This window comes from Tamandua tetradactyla, chromosome 5, assembly GCF_023851605.1.
Source record: "Tamandua tetradactyla isolate mTamTet1 chromosome 5, mTamTet1.pri, whole genome shotgun sequence".
Lineage (NCBI taxonomy): Eukaryota > Metazoa > Chordata > Mammalia > Pilosa > Myrmecophagidae > Tamandua > Tamandua tetradactyla.
In genome coordinates this window covers 194,354,913-194,360,912 of record NC_135331.1, presented here as the reverse complement: position 1 = coordinate 194,360,912, position 6,000 = coordinate 194,354,913, and the positions used below count along the sequence as shown (strand labels likewise).

General features: G+C 38.0%; 1 pseudogene; it reads right to left on the bottom strand.

Moving 5' to 3' along the window:
• Nucleotides 1-902: 902 nt before the first annotated feature.
• Nucleotides 903-1,021, bottom strand: LOC143685488 (U2 spliceosomal RNA; annotated as a pseudogene).
• Nucleotides 1,022-6,000: the final 4,979 nt, after the last annotated feature.

Sequence of the window (6,000 nt, the reverse complement as noted above, 5' to 3'; positions counted from 1 at the left end):
ATTTGTCCTTTTGTTTTTGGCTAGTCTTACTCAGCATAATGTCCTTAAGGTCCATTCATGTTGTTACATACTTCATAACTTTATTCTGTCTTACAGCTGCATAATATTCCATCGTATGTATATGCCACAGTTTGTTTAGCCTCCCGTCCGTTGATGGACATTTTGGCTGTTTCCATCTCTCGGTAATTGTAAATAATGCTGCTATAAACATTGGTGTGCAAATGTCCGTTTGTGTCCTTGCTCTCATGTCCTTTGAGTAGAGACAGTGTATAGATGGGTCTTGTTTTCTAATCCCATTCTGCCAGTCTATGTCTTTTGATTAGGGAGTTTAATCCATTAACATTTAGTGTTATTACTGCATGGGTAGTACTTTCTTCTACTATTTTGCCTTCTGGATTTTATCTGTCAGATCTAATTTTCCTTCTCTTTACCTTTACTCCTAGTCTTCCTTTCTACACTCTTCTCCACCCTTCTCTCTTCTGTCTTTTCGTATCTGTCTCTAGTGCTCCCTTTAGTATTTCTTTCAGAGCTGGTCTCTTGGTCACAAATTCTCTCAGTGATTTTTTTGTCTGAAAATGTTTTAATTTCCCTCTCATTTTTGAAGGACAATTTTGCTGGATATAGAATTCTTGGTTGGCAGTTTTTCTCTTTTAGTAATTTAATTTTTTTCCTAGCATTTATTTATCACTTGCCTGAAACCTGGGTTGGCCATCACCACGAATAAAGGATGTGACAGTAGAAAAAAAAGAAAGAAAGAGACAGACGAAGAAGAAATGACAGTACAAACAGCTCAGAATAAAAATCACGAAGAGAACTGTAGATATCCCGGTCTGGTAAAGAAAAGAAGCAAAGTAGGACAGCAAGGAAAAGTCATGTCTGTCAGTTCACACAGCAATTGAGGAGTGGGGTGCACCATTTCTGGAAGTACTGCAATACCAGGTCAATATGTGGAGTAGACAGAGCAAGCTCCTATTCCATCTCCCTGCTCCCAAAATCCATTTTCTTTTAGTAATTTAAATATATCATCCCATTGTCTTCTCGCCTCCATGGTTTCTGCTGAGAGATCTACATATAGTCTTATTGGGCTTCCCTTGTACATGATGGTTTGCTTTTCTCTTGCTGATTTCAAGATCCTCTTTTTCTCTTTGACCTCTGACATTCTGATTAGTAAGTGTCTTGGAGTATATCTATTTGGATCTATTCTCTTTGGGGTAGGCTGTACTTCTTGGATCTGCAATTTTAAGTCTTTCATAAGAGTTGGGAAATTTACAGTGATAATTTCCTCCATTAGTTTTTCTCTTCCTTTTCCCTTCTCTTCTCTTTCTGGGACACCCACAACATGTATATTCATGCGCTTCATATTGTCTTTCAGTTGCCTGAGTCCTTGCTCATATTTTTCCATTTTTTCCCCTATATTTTCTTTTTCTTGCCAGATTTCAGATGTTCCACCATCCAGTTCAGAAACCCTTTGTTCTGTCTCTCGAAATCTACCATTGTAGGTTTCCATTGTTTTCTTCATCTCTTCTACCATGCCTTTCATGCCCATAAGTTCTGTGATTTGTTTTTTCAGACTTTCCATTTTTTCTTTTTGTTCCTTCCTTGCCTTCTTTATATCCTCCCTCAATTCATTGATTTGGTTTTTGATTAGGTTTTCCATGTCTGTTCGTACATTCTGAATTACGAGCTCCTGTATCTCCTTTGAATTGTTTTTTTCTTTTGACTGGGCCAAATCTTCAATTTTCCTAGTGTGATTTATTATTTCTTGCTGGTGTGTAGGCATTTAATTACCTTAATTAGTTTATTCTGGAGATTGCTTGCACTTCTTTTACCTACGGTTTTCTTCCTGGATGAATTTGTTGTCTATCTGTTCTTTGAAATTCAATTCAGCTTTATCTGGACCTCTAGCTTAAGTTTTGTTTAACAGAAGAAAATTTTCAGTACTTGTTTTCTTGTTTCTTGCCCTGCTTATATGGTGCCTTCCCCCCACACACACTTAGGAGGGTCTACTTGGGTATTATAGACTGCAGCCAGATTTTCCCAGACCAAACTGGCCTCCTTTCAGGAGGAAAGAGCCACCTGTACTGGTTTTCCCCGAGGGTGAGACCCAGCAGATTGAAAGACTTTCTTGTGAAGTCTTGGGCTCAGTTTTTCTTATCCTGCCCAGTATGTGGTTCTTGTCTGCCTGTGGGTCCCACCAGCATAAGATGATGCGGTACCTTTAACTTTGGCTGGGGGCGTGGTGGAGACAGAGGAGAGGTTGTAGGCTGGTTTTAATGGCTTCAAGTTACCAGTCCCTGGTGTCTGATTTCCTTGAGGGAGGGATACCACCTGAGTTGGGCTTCACCCCTCCCCTGGGGAAGGCACAGGCTCCAGACAAGCCCTCAAACGAGTTTGTTTCTGCCTATGCCTGGGGCAGTTGCAGCCTGAGAAGCCCTGCCGCTGTATCCAAAGGCAGTCAAGCCTTTGTAGAAATACAGCCATAAAAACCTCTGTTTCCTTCTTTTTTTCCCCCTTTTTCCATCAGTCCTGCGCCCTTGGCACCGGGGCAAAAATGAGCAACCTCCGCTTTGTCCAGGTTCACCTGAGCTGGGGGCCTACTTTTAGTAGTCAGAATTTGTTAATTAATTCCACAATTGGTGTTTGGTTGGTTTCAGCCCCTGTTGCTAGTAAAGTCTCTTTCCTTTCCCCTCTGGGAAGCTGCCTGTGGGGGAGGGGCGCCAACTGCTTGGGGAACTGACAGTTCTGGGGGGGCTCGCAGCTGGTCCAGCTGGTCCAGACTGGGATACACCGTGTGTCCGGTCACTGATGTGGCCCCAGGAGCTGTTTTGTATTGTGTCTGGTTATTTAGTAGTTGTTCTGGAGGACGAACTAAAATGCGCACATTGTTAAGCCACCATCTTGGCCCAGAAGTCGTTATTTTTTTAAAGCATAATTTACTCTGAGCAGAATTAATTTTGCTAGATTTTTTGTGAAGAAAAAATCATGAGGCATTAGTAATATTCCAAATGACAACTGTGGAAGAGATTTAAAAAATGAAGACAAATGTTTTCTACTAGTTTTATTTCAAAGTGTGACCCTCATGAATTCATTTTGGTTTTATGACTGTTAGTGACAGTTAGGTGCTAAAACTCAGTGTCTTACTTGCAGAGATGAACTGTCTAGTATACTTCCCTATAGGAAATGTTAAAAGAAGATCTTTAGGCAGCAGGGAAATGATATATAGATCACAAACTTGGATGTACACAAAAAAAGGAAGAGCACTGGAAAAGAAATTTAAGAAAAAGTTATTTATAATCTTTTATTATTCTATCTCAATTTTTAAAGCAATAATAGCATTGTTTTAGAGATTTATAGCATATGGAAATGTAAAATTAATGACTATAATGCCGCAAGGGATGTGAGGGAGGAACTACGAATATTTTAAGCACCTACATTATGTATACTATGTACTTCAATTTGGCCATGTTCTTAATCTTAACTTTTATTCCTGGTGTGAACCCCTTGTGAATAAGACAGCAGATGTTATTTTTAGTTAAGGTGTGGCCAACTGAATGAGGGTAGTTCATAATCCATAGAAATGGAGGATTTATAAAGATGGCCCTGAAGTCACAGGAATGATATGACCCTATGGTGTCCTGGTTTGTTAAAGCTGCTGGAATGCAGTGCACCAGATATGGATTGGCTTTTATAAAGGGGATTTATTAAGTTACAAGCTTACAGAACCATAAAAATATCCAAATTAAGGCATCCAGAGAGAGATACCACAGATCTGAAGAAAGGCTGGCATCTGTCATGTGGGAGGCACATGACTGGCATCTGAGGTCCTTGTTTCAGCTTCTGAATCTATTGGCTTTCTCTCCAAGCATCTGTGGGTCTCACTCAGCTGCTCTGGGCAAAACTCTGGGTTTCATCTTTTAGCTTAGCATCTCTCAGGGCTGGAGATTTCTTCTTTTCAAGTATCTGTGTTCTGGTTTCATATGACCTCCCTAAACATCTCTTTCAGCACTCCAAGCATCTCTCCAAATGTCTGCATTTGAGATATCTCCCAAATGATTCTCATTTTAAATGACCCCAGTAAGCTAATCAGGACCCACTTTGAAGGGACCACACCTCTGTGGAAATTAATCAAAAAGTCACACCCACATTTGGTGTGTCACCTCTCCATGGATACAATCTAACCAAAAGGTTTCACCCTAAACCATAGGTCAACCCCCACAAGATTGAATTAGGATTAAAAGAACATGGCTTTTCTGGAGTCCATAATAGTTTCTAACCAGCACATATGGAAAAGCCAAGAAATCCCAAGGATTCCTGAGGCTAGCATTGGAATGCCACAATCTTTGGGAAGAAAGCAATCCTTGATAATATCTAGATTTTGGACTTGTTGCCTCAACACTGTGAGCAAATAAGTTCCCATGTTTCACCCAGCCATCTTCTGGTATTTTTGGTAGTAACTCAAACAAAGACAGCTCCCAACTCATGAAAACAGAGAAAGAAAAGCAAATTAGACTTAAACCAAATGAATAATATAAATTAGAAGAGTAATAAATTAAATTAAAAACAGGGAAAGAAATAAAGAAAATTAATGAAAAGAAAAGCTATTTTTCTGAAAACAATAATAAATTCTTCCTTGCAAGGGAGAAATGCAGCATGTTTTTCAATGTCAAATACAGTCAAATAGTAAAATCAAAATAAGAAGTTTGGCAATGCAAAATATCTGTAGCTTGCTATGATGTGCTACATAATTTGATAACAATTATCTATAAATTAGACAATAATCTTGGGCATGCAGAGCAATGAAAATTATCACTAAACACTTTGTGAATCTCACAGAACATTGAGAATTTTATTTTCTATCAAATAAAATACACACCTGGATATTCATGGATACAAAATGCATTTATTTCAGCAAAGACAATTTACATTTAATCATAACCCTGTAAAATAACGTGTTGGCACTAGCTTTAGGTAAGGACCTGAGGATGAGTTTTGAAAACCCAGCATCATTCATTTCATTTTGGATAGAAGGTAAAACTGAATATCCTGCGGTTGCTAAAATGGCATTGAAATTACTCTTTGCCTTTTCATCAACATCTGTATGTGTGCCTGGTTCGCATACCATAAGTGCTATGAGACCCAAACACAAAAACCCTTTAGATATTTATTAACCATCTATGTTTTGATAATGCAGTTTAGATTAGATAAATATCACATTCAATCTTTAAATTTAATATACAGCTTATTTGTGCAAAGTGTGCTTAATATATGATCAATTACAAATTCACTCATAATTTCTGGTTTAGTATGATTAAACATGAAAAGTTATGAATGGAATAGCAACACCAAATGCATACTTTCAATGAACAACTATAGGGAGTAATTCCCTTATTTGTTCTGTCATGATTCTTGTAATTATAATAATCAAAATGTATTTTCATATATGTTGGATCTAATAATAGAAACAGAGTCATGTTTCTTGATGTCTTTAAGTATTCTCAGAATTCATTTTATTGTAGTTTACAACAGTATTTGACAGCAGAGGAGTGGAAACTTGTTTTAAAAAGCTGTACTTTCACCACAGAAAAGGGAGACCTGGGAAGGGAATAGTTGGAATTTGGTAACTGGAATCTCAATAGTTTTATTTGTAGAAAATGGAGGAATATACTGGCCTTTTGATTACTTGAATCCTCATGTAATTGTTACAATGTAGGTCCTGGATCTTCCTTAGAGGACCCAGAAAAGACGCATTTCCCACAACCAGATTCCATATGAAGTGACTTATCACTTCCTCCTTTGAAATATGGTTTACCATTATACATATTTTATATAATTTTCTGGAGTTTGCAGACACTATTCCTATGTTTGATCTAATTTGCACCGCATCTGTCATTGTGCCCGGTTGTATGGTATGGAAAGGGTCTCTTAGAATATTAAGATATACATATTTTCACATATTCATCCAGTGGTGGTTCCCCCATGTCACTCCTTATATTAGATGCC